The 14,196-nt window shown below is 46.2% G+C and overlaps 1 long non-coding RNA gene across 2 annotated transcripts in view; it reads right to left on the bottom strand.

The window, feature by feature from the left end:
* The window catches only part of LOC140426057 (uncharacterized), a 137,182-nt gene that overhangs the window by 97,152 nt on the left and 25,834 nt on the right, over positions 1-14,196 (bottom strand). Inside the window, exon 1 of one of the 2 annotated variants that reach the window (XR_011948116.1) lies at positions 7,676-7,992. The exons of the other annotated variant lie outside the window; for it this stretch is intronic. This is a non-coding gene — a long non-coding RNA (uncharacterized lncRNA). Of the gene's footprint in view, positions 1-7,675; positions 7,993-14,196 lie in introns of those variants that run through there. 2 annotated transcript variants of the gene reach the window in all.

Genomic DNA, 14,196 nt, shown 5'->3' with positions numbered 1-14,196 from the left:
GCGTGGGGGAGGTGGGACCAGTACAAACCGGACGGTCTGCACCTGGGCAGGACTGGAACCAATGTCCTAGGGGGGGGTGTTTGCTCGAGCTGTTGGGGAGAGTTTAAACTAGCGTGGCAGGGGGATGGGAACCGATGCAGGAAGTTGGAAGGTAGTAAAACAGGGACAGAAATAAAAGGCAGTAAGGCGGAAAGTGTAAGGCAGAGAAGCCATAGTCAAAAATCAAAAAGGGCGACAGTACAAGGTACAGTGACTGAGGGAAGCTCAGTGAATAGGACCAGGAATACTAAAAGAAATAAAACGGGAAGTGAAAACATTAATGGTAAGCGACGCGGCAGGTTGTTACAGGAAGATATGGGTTCGACGACAAGGAAAATTAGGAGAAAGGTTAAGAGGAAATATAACTTAGGAGAGGTTACTGATCGAGGTGTTAAGATTAAGAACAGAGGTAAAAAAGCCAACATAAGTGTACTTTACCTGAATAAGGTAAATGAGTTGATGGCGCAAATCATCGTGAATGACTATGATTTAGTGGCCATTACTGAAACATGGTTAAAGGATGGTCACGACTGGGAGTTAAATATCCGAGGGTATCAAACTTTTCGGAAGGACAGAGTGGATGGTAAGGGAGGTGGTGTAGCTCTGTTATTTAAGGATGACATCCGGGCAACAGTAAGGGATGACATTGGTGCTATGGAGGATAAGGTTGAATCCATTTGGTTGGAAATCAGGAATAGTAAGGCGAAAAAGTCACTGATAGGAGTAATCTATAGGCCACCAAATAGTAACATTATGGTGGGGCAGGCAATAAACAAAGAAATAACAGATGCATGTAGAAATGGTACAGCAGTTATCATGGGGGATTTTAATCTACATGTTGATTGGTTTAACCAGATCGGTCAAGGCAGCCTTGGGGAGGAGTTTATAGAATGTATCGCGATAGTTTCCTCGAACAGTATGTAATGGAACCTACGAGGGAACAAGCGGTCCTAGATCTGGTCCTGTGTAATGAGACAGGAATGATTCAGGATCTCATAGTTAGGGATCCTCTCGGAAGGAGCGATCACAATATGGAGGAATTTAAAATACAGATGGAGGGTGAGAAGGTAAAATCAAGCACTAGTGTTTTGTGCTTCAACAAAGGAGATTACAATGGGATGAGAGAAGAACTAGCTAAGGTAGACTGGGAGCAAAGACTTTATGGTGAAACAGTTGAGGAACAGTGGAGAACCTTCCAAGTGATTTTTCACAGTGCCCAGCAAAGGTTTATACCAACAAAAAGGAAGGACGGTAAAAAGAGGGAAAATCGACCGTGGATATCTAAGGAAATAAGGGAGAGTATCAAATTGAAGGAAAAAACATACAAAGTAGCAAAGATCAGTGGGAGACTAGAGGACTGGGAAATCTTTAGGGGGCAACAGAAAGCTACTAAAAAAGCTATAAAGAGTAAGATAGATTATGAGAGTAAACTTGCTCAGAATATAAAAACAGATAGTAAAAGTTTCTACAAATATATAAAACAAAAAAGAGTGGCTAAGGTAAATATTGGTCCTTTAGAGGATGCGAAGGGAGATTTAATAATGGGAGATGAGGAAATGGCTGAGGAACTGAACAGGTTTTTTGGGTCGGTCTTCACAGTGGAAGACACAAATAACATGCCAGTGACTGATGGAAATGAGGCTATGACAGGTGAGGACCTTGAGAGGATTGATATCACCAAGGAGGTAGTGATCGGCAAGCTAATGGGGCTAAAGGTAGACAAGTCTCCTGGACCTGATGGAATGCATCCCAGAGTGCTGAAAGAGATGGCTAGGGAAATTGCAAATGCACTAGTGATAATTTACCAAACTTCACTCGACTGGGCAGCACGGTAGCACAAGTGATTAGCACTGTGGCTTCACAGCGCCAGGGTCCCAGGTTCGATTCCCCGCTGGGTCACTGTCTGTGTGGAGTTTGCACGTTCTCCCCGTGTGTGCGTGGGTTTCCTCCGGGTGCTCCGGTTTCCTCCCACAGTCCAAAGACGTGCAGGTTAGGTGGATTGGCCATGCTAAATTACCCGTAGTGTCCATAAGGGTTGGGAGGGGTTATTGGGTTGCGGGGATAAGGTGGAAGTGAGGGATTAATGTGGGTCGGTGCAGACTCGATGGGCCGAATGGCCTCCTTCTGCACTGTATGTTCTATGTAATCTATGTAATCTATGACTCTGGGGTGGTCCCGGCGGATTGGAAATTAGCAAACGTGACACCACTGTTTAAAAAAGAGGTAGGTAGAAAGCGGGTAATTATAGGCCAGTGAGCTTAACTTCGGTAGTAGGGAAGATGCTGGAATCTATCATCAAGGAAGAAATAGCAAGGCATCTGGATGGAAATTGTCCCATTGGACAGGTGCAGCATGGATTCATAAAGGGCAGGTCGTGCCTAACTAATTTAGTGGAATTTTTTGAGGACATTAACAGTGCGGTAGATAACGGGGAGCCAATGGATGTGGTATATCTGGATTTCCAGAAAGCCTTTGACAAGGTGCCACACAAAAGGTTGTTGCATAAGATAAAGATGCATGGCATTAAGGGGAAAGTAGTAGCATGGATAGAGGATTGGTTAATTAATAGAAAGCAAAGAGTGGGGATTAATGGGTGTTTCTCTGGTTGGCAATCAGTAGCTAGTGGTGTCCCTCAGGGATCAGTGTTGGGCCCACAACTGTTCACAATTTACATAGATGATTTGGAGTTGGGGACCAAGGGCAATGTGTCCAAGTTTGCAGACGACACTAAGATAAGTGGTAAAGCAAAAAGTGCAGAGGATACTGGAAGTCTGCAGAGGGATTTGGATAGGCTAAGTGAATGGGCTAGGGTCTGGCAGATGGTAATCCATTTTGGTAGGAATAACAGCAAAAGGGATTATTATTTAAATGATAAAATATTAAAACATGCTGCTGTGCAGAGAGACCTGGGTGTGCTAGTGCATGAGTCGCAGAAAGTTGGTTTTCAGGTGCAACAGGTGATTAAGAAGGCAAATGGAATGTTGTCCTTCATTGCTAGAGGGATGGAGTTTAAGACTAGGGGGGGTTGTGCTGCAATTGTATAAGGTGTTAGTGAGGCCACACCTGGAGTATTGTGTTCAGTTTTGGTCTCCTTACTTGAGAAAGGACGTACTGGCACTGGAGGGTGTGCAGAGGAGATTCACTAGGTTAATCCCAGAGATGAAGGGGTTGGATTACGAGGAGAGGTTGAGTAAACTGGGACTGTACTCGTTGGAATTTAGAAGGATGAGGGGGGATCTTATAGAAACATATAAGATTATGAAGGGAATAGATAGGATAGATGCGGGCAGGTTGTTTCCACTGGCGGGTGAAAGCAGAACTAGGGGGCATAGCCTCAAAATAAGGGGAAGTAGATTTAGGACTGAGTTTAGGAGGAACTTCTTCACCCAAAGGGTTGTGAATCTATGGAATTCCTTGCCCAGTGAAGCAGTAGAGGCTCCTTCACTAAATGTTTTCAATATAAAGATAGATAGTTTTTTGAAGAATAAAGGGATTAAGGGTTATGGTGTTCGGGCTGGAAAGTGGAGCTGAGACCACAAAAGATCAGCCAAGATCTCATTGAATGGTGGAGCAGGCTCGAGGGGCCAGATGGCCTACTCCTTCTAGTTCTTATGTTCTAAGTCATTTAATACATAAATTCCCTATTTTCCATATCTGAGGCGGCCTGGTGACACGGTGGTTAGCACTGCTGCCTCAAAACACCAGGGACCCGGGTTCAATTCCGGCCTCGGGTGATTGTCTATGTGGAGTTTGCACGTACTCCCCATGTCTGCATGGGTTTCCTCCGGGTGCTCCGGTTTGCTCCCACAGTCCAAAGATGTGCAGGTTAGGTGGATTGGCCATGTTTAATTGCCCCTTAGTGTTCACGGATGTACAGGTTAGGTGGGGGAGTCAGCCTAGGTACGGCGCTCTTTCAGAGGGTCGGTGCAGATTGATGGGCCTAATGGCCTCCTTCTTCACTGTACAAATTCTACTTTATTGTATTCTAAAGGCTTAGAACTTTATGTATCGAAAAGAGGCCATTTCGCGATCCATTATATAATCCATCAGCGCTAATTCCAATGAAATGAAACCCGGGTAGACTCCATAATGGACAGTTAATTGACAATGCTAGATTCATGCTTGGGTGACAGGCTGACAATTTACCCTTTGTAGATATCATCAACTGTTCTGTATTGCATTGAGCTGGAAGAATTTGGTTTCCGGCAAGATATGTTAGCGCTTGCAAAAACAATACAATACAAAAACTAAAGCTTGCAGGAGAGTGGAGAGAATACATGTGCTGAAGCATAGAGTGAACACTCTGACAAAGAGTATAGTGAATGCACTTGAAGAGTGATGGGTGCTCTGATGAACAATTTAGTAAATTAGCTGGTGAAGTGAAATGGAAATACTCAGTTACAATTAAAGACCATAGACCTGAAATGTTAACTCTTTTGTCCTCTCCACACCTCCTGCCTGATCTGCTGAGTATAATAATATTATTTATTGTCACAAGTAGGCTTACATTAACACTGCAATGAAGTTACTGTGAAAAGCCCCTCGTCACTGTCGTGTTGGGTGTTCTGATGCACAAATGATCCAACACGACTGTAGATGGTACAACTCTGTTTTATTGTCTAAACAACTGTAACAACTAACTGCTGGCTTGGGTACGTGCTTCACCAGCTAACCTGTGGACCCAGCCCTATCACTATCTTACTGAGGCACTCAGCACATGGTGTATGTCTGAGTGGCACGCTGTGAGCTCTGTGCTCTGAGCTATCTCCTGGTAGAATGAGCGGGAACTGCGGTGTTCCCTGTTTTATAGTGCGTGTGCTCTCACTGGTGATTGGCTGCGATGTTATGTGTGTGCTGGTTGGTCCAACTGCCTGTCCATCAGTGTGTGTGTGATTGCACCATGATATGCTGATGTGGATATCATGACAGTCACCACATTCCTAAGCCTGTTCAGGTACACAGAGGGAGAATTCACAATGTCCAAATTACAGCACATCTTTTGGAATTTGTGGGAGGAAACCGGAGCACCCGGAGGAAACCCACGCAGACACAGGGAGAACGTGCAGACTCCACACAGACAGTGACCCAAGCCAGGAATCGAATCTGGGACCCTAGAGCTGTGAAGCAACAGTGCTACCTACTGTACTACCTAATGCCTAATGGCATTTCCTGCAGTTTCTAGTCTTTACTTAATAATGATAGGAAACATCCCTGCATAGCGAGTGTTGGGGATACATTAAGGACACTTTCAGTAATTACTCCACAAATTGCTCCAATAACTTGACAGCACATTCATAAACCCACATCGCCAATGTTCTATAAGCATGTCTGTTTAGTGATGGCCAGTTGAGGAAGTGCACAAGCCACCATTGAGTCATTTGTTTAGCTCTGGTCACTATCTTTTCCTTTGAAAATCCCAGTTCCCCAGCCTATGGGTTTTGCCAGTGGAGTTGGATCAGCGTGGCTGCTGTCTGCTTAAATCAGCTCAACGGAAATATGTTCAACAGATAAACACACGAAAGCCAGCATGTTGCAATGAGAAATGTGCAGGCTCCATAGACCAGTTAATCTCAACGGAACATTATTTTTAAAGAGGAAACCTTTCATCAGTTTCAGTTGAACCATTGGAATCTTAGATGCTGAAGTTAATCAGATTGTTTTCAGTTTATCAAATTTGGTAGCCTGTGGAACCTGGGGAGTTTATCCGCTGGGATGCTGTAGTAGACAGTGCAAGTCATTCAAACATGATTGAATGAATCCCTCATTACGCTGATGGAAGAGCCTGCAAGTAGAGTAACAGGTCAAAGGCAAAGCCCCAAATTGGCCTTCAGCATATGGTTGAGTGAAACACATTAACATTGTTTTGCAAACTTCATCCAATTGGAGCCTGCATTGCAGACTGCTGCCTTGAATCTGCAGACCTCACGCCAAATGGGAAAAAGATCAGCTTGCTGCAAGGGAATAATTAACCCATGGAAATGGAAGTGGGGAACAGCAAAAATGGGAAGGACTCTTATTGCTGTTTTGGAATTCCTAGTAACTACACATTAAATTCCCCCAGCGAAACTGGGGTCATGACCGCAATCTGGTCAGGGACTGCCCTAATTGTCTTAGTTATTCATTGCTGCTATTTCTATGGCAGACTACTTCAAGCATAGCTTTTCAAAAGACGAGACTTCGTTCTGAATACAGACAGCTGAGACGACATTCCAGAAAGCAATGTCTTGCAAGAACTAATAATGCAGTAATGCAAGTAAGTGACAAAATTAAAGAACGGGTCACTAGTTCATTTCTAATGCATGGAAAACTGTCAGCAGGTTCATAATTTTTTTGTTTCCGGTCTTTCAAAGTTTGAGTGCCTCCGTATTGTGAATGTAAATAATTTTAAATACTGTATGTTCATTTGTCAAAAAACTTTCTATTCCCCCTGGCTCCCACACTGTTGGAAGAGATATTGATGGTGGGGAGGTTGGAGAAAGGGGTGGTGTTGGCGATCTATGGGGTTATTTTGAGAGAAGATAAGGTGTCAATGGATGTGATTAAGGCAAAGTGGGAGGAAGAGTTGGGTGTGGTCATGGAGAAGGGCTTGTGGTGTGAGGTGTAACAGAGGGTGAATGCGTCAACTTCATGTGTGAGGTTGGGGCTGATACAGCTGAAGGTGGTGTATAGGGCACACCTCACAAGGACGAAGATCAGCCGACCTTTTGAGGGGGTGGAGGATGTTTGTGAACACTGTGCGGCAGGCCCCGCAAACCACGTTCATATGTTTTGGTCCTGCCCAAAGCTGGAGGGGTATTGGAGGGAGGTATTTAGGGTAACCTCAAAGGTGGTACACGTGAGACTCGAATCAGGCCCCCTAGAAGCCATATTCGGGGTGCCGGATGGGCCGGGGTTGGAAGCGGGTGAGGAGACAGATTTCTTAGCCTTTGCCTCGCTGATTGCCTGAAGGCAGATTCTGTGGGGGTGGAGGTTGGTTTCTCCACCCTATGCCTCAGCGTGACGGGGGGGGATCTGCTGGAGTTCCTAACACTCGAGTAAGTAAAGTTCGAGTTGAGGGGGAGGATGGAAGGGTTCTACAACTCATGGGCCTTGTTCATCATGCATTTTCATGAATTGGATGACATTGAACATTGGGGGCGGCGGGGGCGGCGGGGGGGGGGGGGGGGGTTGGAATGTATAAATTAATGATGATTCCTTTTCATTGGTGTTTTGTAATCAAAATGTTGGGAGCTCTTTGAGATTGGGTGGGATAAGGGGATAGTTGGTTTGGGGATTGCCATTGGATTTGTTGTTATTGTTAATTCTTGGTGTAAATATGATAAATGTGAAAAAGGAGAATAAAAATATTTTATGAAACAAAATTTCTATCCATAAATTCGGAGGGAGGGAGGGAAGGAAATCTGACCTGCGCATAAGACCCATCCTCAGTGACTGAATAAATGGATTATTTTCCTTTTAATGCACACTGGTTGTGTCACAAGCCCTGTTGGAAGGAAACTGGGAGCCTGAGGAGAGAGCGGTGTCACTGGGAAGTCCGGAATGAAGGGGAGAGCTGGACTATGGCAGGATCAGATGAGTTCCCTCTCAAGCCAATATTTAGTGCAACGAATCATGCATTGATAGACAACACACTCACCTTTTTAACCCTTGAACTGTGAATCAAGTCACTGGTGCTAGAATGGTGGTTCATCCAAACTCTCTCCCTGTCTTTGGCAGGAACCCAGGGAGATTATGTATATTACCATTTACACCATTTCGCTGGGGCTCGTGTAAGTATTCTTGCTGAGGCTACAGTGGGTGACTCCCGGAACAATGCTGCACAAGCTCTAACACCCATTGTCGGCGATGTGCAGTCCAGTCTGTTGTGATCTGCTTGGGACAGATCCGAACTTGGCCTATCTTACGAGAGAAGGGTAGCTGGGGCTGATTTCCGGTCACCGCCTTAAAAGTTTCTTTTACCTATCTTTGGAGCCCTCACCCCTCTGCGCGCTGCTACCGAGGCTAAAAAGCCACTTGGCCTTCGGGTTGGAATGGAGGTGTTTGCGTTCAGCACTCACACACTTATTAATCACAAGCACGCTTTGCCATCAAACGAGCAATGATAGCCAGCAATCCCGATCCCCACGCATCGACACTATCTGAAATGAGTCCCAAAGGCCATCCTAACGCCGAACTCTGCGACTGTGCCGTTTTATAAACTCATAAACTGTGCCTGCGAAATCACCATAAAATGTCAAAAATATGATTCAAAGTTTCAATCTTAAATAAATTATAGCTCTGCACATGTTTCTAGTTATTGACTTTGGGTAGGTGCAGAAGTGCGTTGTAGGAGTTTCAGACTTGGGCATGGCAGTACTTGCAGATGATTGACAGAGAGCAGCAGCTTCCCTTTAAAAAAAACAATAATCAGTGCCCCCACTTACGGCACTGTGCAGGAGTGCAAGGTTGAAGTCTTGTCATCTGATTGACTATGATCAAGGAGATTCATAAGATCGGTCGAAGTTGACCTTGTCTGGGCAGGGTTGCACTGGTGCTTAGAATGAAATTTATTGGGCTGAAAATAACTGAACCACGAGTTAACCTTTTAAAAGACTTCAAAAGTAAATACATTGTAATGGGAGTCATGTGACGAGATCCTCACACACAATTGGATCAAAGTCCCAACGTGATGTGCGGATCTCGCCGGTCGTTTTGTCTGTTTTTAATATAAGGTATTAAACTAGGAACAAACCAGAATACAGAAAGTACAGATGTACTAGCTAATCATGTTGGATACGGAAAGCTCTCTGCAGAAAACCCAATTTTCACCGAAAGGGGAGTGGAAATCTGGAACACTTTACACCAGATGTCTGGGGGCTGCAGGCACTATAGGCATTTTCAATTCTGGGGATCAATAGCTTTCTATCAAGGGTATGGAGCCCAGGCAGGTAAATGGAATACAGATCAGTCAGGTACGATCTCATCGAAGAACAGAACGGGCTTGAGGGGCTGAATGGCCTCCTCCCGTTCCTACGTTCCGAATGCACGTGATTTCCATCACATAAAATCAGCCCGTGATTTTTCTCCACTTTCGAATGTTGTGTGTTCCGAGCAAAGATTTTGGAATTGTGCAAAAGCATAGGCCACGGACGGGATACTCTGGTCCGCCAGCCGCGATTTCCTGCGTGGTGCGCCCTCGCCGGCAGCGGGACCCTCCGTTCCGTCAGCCGGCCGATGGGGTTTCCCACTGTGGCCACCCCACGCCATCGGGAAACACTTTGGGGGGCTGGGCTGGGCTGCTGGCAGAATGCAGGATCCGCCGACAGGGAGTCCACCGCGAGTTTGACATCAAAGTTGACCCTCTTATGGACTGACCTCATTAACACTACACCCTGTATGCTTCATCCAATGCCAGTGCTTATGTAGTTACATTGTATATGTTGTGTTGCCCTATTATGTATTTTCTTTTATTCCCTTTTCTTCTCATGTACTTAATGATCTGTTGAGCTGCTCGCAGAAAAATACTTTTCACTGCACCTCGGTACACGTGACAATAAACCAATCCAATCCATCCAAAGTCCCATCGACAAAACATTTACGTTTCCAAAATTAATTGAATCCTTGACTCTCACCTTTTGTCACACTTCCAGGTAGGCCTGTATACCTGTGCAAGAGGTGTAGAGTGGAACCTTGCAGAGGCTAGACCAATGGCTAAAGAGCCGGTGAGTTGCCTGCATCACCTCTTTTCATGAAGGTCCACCTGATCTTGTGTCAAGTGAGTCATCATCAGGTCAGTGATGGGCTTTCCCCAAGTATCAAGTTCCTGGGCGGGAGGGGATAGGGAGCAGAAGACCCCTCCCTGCGGAGAGCTTCTGACTAATCCGAAGCTGGAAGCTTTTCTGTTACCAACAGTGCCACTGGGAAGGCAGTGGCTGCTGTCGGTACGACACCCACCCGATGATCTGGATGCCCCACTCGCTATTTCTCATGTCAGGTCACTCGATCATAAGTTCGTAAGATATCGGAGCAGAATTAGGCCATTTGGCCCATCGAGTCTGCTCCGCCATTCAATCATGGCTGACATGTTCCTCATCCCCATTCTCCTGCCTTTTCCCCGTAACCCCTGATCTTCATATTAACCAAAAATCCTCTTATTGATCATGAACACCATATTTGTGCTTGATCAGGAACAGAGTGCCTTGGAAGCCCAAATGCATTGCAGCTCTCACTGCATGACAAATGTCCGACCTGCCGCTGCGTTAATATAGACTTTGGCGGGATGAAGCTCTTAAGTAGACATTAAAGCCGCGATTCTCCGCCGGCGTGATTCTCCGTTATGCCGGAGCCCGGGGGTTTCCCGACAGCGTGGGGCTGCCCCACAATGGGAAACCGCTTCGGGGCCTCAATTGGCAGCAGGACAGGAAGGTTGCCCATGGGCCTGCATGCCATTGCGTCAGAGGCAGGAGGGTGGTGGCGTCCACAATCCCCACCTTCCCACCTGATTGAAATGAAATGACGTGAAAATCGCTTATTGCCACAAGTAGGCTTCAATGAAGTTACTGTGAAAAGCCCCTAGTCGCCACATTCCGGCACCTGTTCGGGGAGGCTGGTACGGGAATTGAACCGTGCTGCTGGCCTGCGTTGGTCTGCTTTAAAAGCCAGCGATTTAGCCCAGTGTGCTAAACCAGCCCCTCTCCAACCTCTGCCACCCTCTCCAACCGCCAAACGCACCACAAGGGAGGGCACAAAATTGCACCCATAGTCCGGGACACTGGCTGATGAGCCTTCAGTTGATGGTATTCCCTGAGTTGCCATGTCTGCTACAGACATTTGAAAATAATCTGGTGAGGGAAAATGTTTAATTTACCCTGTCAGAATGGGACAGGCTTGTGGTCAAAATAGCCATGCCAAAGCCTTAGCGTCCGATTCCCACTCAATTCCTTCCTGCCGACATTTTGACAAAGGCCTACTTCATACAGTCAATGTACATATGGCCTAAGACATCCATAGGACCCCAATGGCATTTTAACATGTTACTGAGCAGAACATTGGAAACAGGTGTCAGAAGGAAAGGGCCTCTTCTACTCACCCCTCTTGCATCCTCCTTCACCCACATTGGTGCCAGCTGCGATTCTGACTGACACAAAGCTGCCCGGCTGACCGCCTTTCATTTGGCCAGTTTCAGGTGGGTGCTCGAATATTGGCAAGACGCCCGGCTGATAAAATGGGCCAGGAGCTTCCACGTAGGCTCCTGGGTGTGTAGGCCATTGTGGGGTGGGGGGGGGGGGGGGGGGGGGGCAGGTTTAAAATCCACCCAGCAATGACAGGAGACGATTCTTCGGCAGCTAAGACACACAGTCAAATTGGTATTGTCCTTTCTCCCAGTTGACCCAAACAACGATCCAGTGTGACAAATAAATGCTGTATTTAGCAGAACCTTTTCTGTTGGCCTTCCAAATATCAGCAGTTCCGGACTTGATTTTAATCCCTGGCTGCCGCCTCACTCCCACCAACACATCCGGAAAGACCGAGGAGCTAAAACAACCTTCACGGAGGCAATATGTGGAATAATGGAATAGAATTATCAGAGACAAGTAATAATAATAATCTTTAATTGTCGCAAGCATGAAGTTACCGTGAAAAGCCCCGAGTCGCCACATTCCGGCGCCTGTTCGGGTAAGCCGGTACAGGAATTGAACCCGCGCTGCTGGCCTTGTTCTGCATTCCAAACCAGCCGTCTAGCCCACTGAGCTAAACCAGCCCAAGTGGTTAAGAGCTCGCTCCAGCAGAAACTTGCGCACTCTTACCCCACTGAGCGGTGTTCTACTTATACTTCTGGAACATTTGTTTGGTAGGCAAATGGTTCCCACAGAAGATTTGAGCATAAGCTCCGATCAGTGGAGAGACTAGGATACATCTCAGTTTGATTTTGATTCATTAAATTGTCGGCTACAGTGAAAGACTTACATACAATGTCTGGAGAGTCAAGGTTAGGGGGCGATTTAACAAAGTTTTCAAAAATTTTGAGAGGATGAATAATGAATCATTATTTTCATTGTCGAGTTGTTAACAAAGGGCTAACAAAAATCTTTAGTAAAAGCAACGAGGGAATTGTTAGAATAAACGTTCTCATGTGAAGTGTTTAAAATATGGAATACGTTACGGCAAGTGGTTATTGAAGCCAAGTCAATCACAACACTTAAGAGAGAATTTGATGAATCAATTTGAGAATCATAGAATCCCTACAGTGCAGAAGGAGGCCATTTGGCCCATCGAGTCTGCACCAACCCTCTGAAAGAGCATCCTACCCGCCCATCCGGCGGCAACCCCCCAACCCCAACTAACCTTAAGACACGAGAGGGGCAATTTAGCATGGCCAATCCACCTAACCTGCACATCTTTGGACTGTGGGAGGAAACTGGAGCACCCGGAAGAAACCCAAGCAGACACGGGGAGAACGTGCAGACTCCACACAGTCAGTCACTCTAGGCCGGAATCGAACCCGGGCCCCTGGAGCTGTGTGGCAGCAGTGCCACCCTGCCGCCCGAACGGTTCAAGAAGGAAAATGTCAAAGGATGCAGGGAAATGGGTCAAAGGGATAAATCTTTCAGAGAGTTGGGACAGGAGCAGTGGGCTGAATGTAAAATTATATGAATGCCATGCAATTTGTTTCTGTGCTGCACATAAAGCATTTAACAATTGTTAAGTTCATTTTACCTGCTTTGTATTAGCTTATATGGTACGGAATATAGATATAGATGGGTGTAGTGAGTGAGCAAAAATAGGAGTGTAATTTTTTTGAAATTCTTTCATGGGATGTGGGCATTGCTGACTTGGCCAGCATTTATTGCCCGTCCCGAATTGCTTTTGAGAAAGTGGTGGTGAGTCACCAGGTGGGAAAATATGAACCTGTCCACTTGGGTCGGCAGAGTAGCAAAGCAGTCTACTATTTTAAATGGTGGGAGATTGGAGAACTCAGTGATGCAGAGGGATCTCCTTGCCCTGGTACAGGAATCACAAACTGTTAGCATGGAGCGGCAGCCAGGGATTAGGGAGGCAAGTTGAACGTTGGTGTTTATTACAAGGGGAATGGAATACAGAAGCAGCGAAGTTTTGCTGAAGCTGTACATAGAACATAGAACATTACAGCGCAGTACAGGTCCTTCGGCCCTCGATGTTGCGCCGACCTGCGAAACCACTCTAAAGCCCATCTACACTATTCACTTATCGTCCATATGTCTATCCAATGACCATTTGAATGCCCTTAGTGTTGGCGAGTCCACTACTGTTGCAGGCAGGGCATTCCACGCCCTTACTACTCTCTGAGTAAAGAACATACCTCTGACATCTGTCTTATATCTATCTCCCCCAAAATTTAAAGCTATGTCCCCTCGTCCTAGACATCACCATCCGAGGAAGAAGGCTCTCACTGTCCACCCTATTCAATCCTCTGATCATCTTGTATGCCTCAATTAAGTCACCTCTTAACCTTCTTCTCTCTAATGAAAACAGCCTCAAGTCCCTCAGCCTTTCCTCATAAGATCTTCCCTCCATACCAGGCAACATTCTGGTAAATCTCCTCTGCAACATTTCCAATGCTTCCACATCCTTCCTATAATGCGGCAACCAGAATTGTACGCAATACTCCAAATGCGGCCGCACCAGAGTTATGTACAGCTGCAACATGACCTCATGGCTCCGAAACTCAATCCCTCTACCAATAAAAGCTAACACACCCTTCTTAACAACCCCCTCAACCTGGGTGGCAACTTTCAGGGATCTATGTACATGTGCAGGGCCTCAAGAGGGGGGAGCAAAAAGGCAAGTGGTAATTGTAGGGGATTCTATAATTAGGGGGATTGATGGCATCCTTTGTAAGCCAGATCGTGAGTCCCGCATGGTATGTTGCCTGCCCGGTGCCAGGGTGAGGGACATCTCTGATTGGCTTGAAAGGATTTTGGAGAGGGAGGGGGAGGATCCAGTTGTTGTGGTCCACGCTGGGACTAACAACATAGGTAAGACTAGGAAAGAAGGACCTGTTTGGGGATTATCAAACACCAGGGACTAAATTAAAGAACAGGTCCTCCAGGGTTATAATCTCTGGATTACTACCCGAGCCACGTGCCAATTGGCATAGGGTTAAGAAAATTAGGGAAGTTAACACGTGGCTAAAGGAGT

This window comes from Scyliorhinus torazame, chromosome 7 (genome assembly GCF_047496885.1).
Source record: "Scyliorhinus torazame isolate Kashiwa2021f chromosome 7, sScyTor2.1, whole genome shotgun sequence".
NCBI classification, from domain to species: Eukaryota; Metazoa; Chordata; class Chondrichthyes; order Carcharhiniformes; family Scyliorhinidae; genus Scyliorhinus; species Scyliorhinus torazame.
This window is presented reverse-complemented; position numbering and strand designations above follow the sequence as displayed.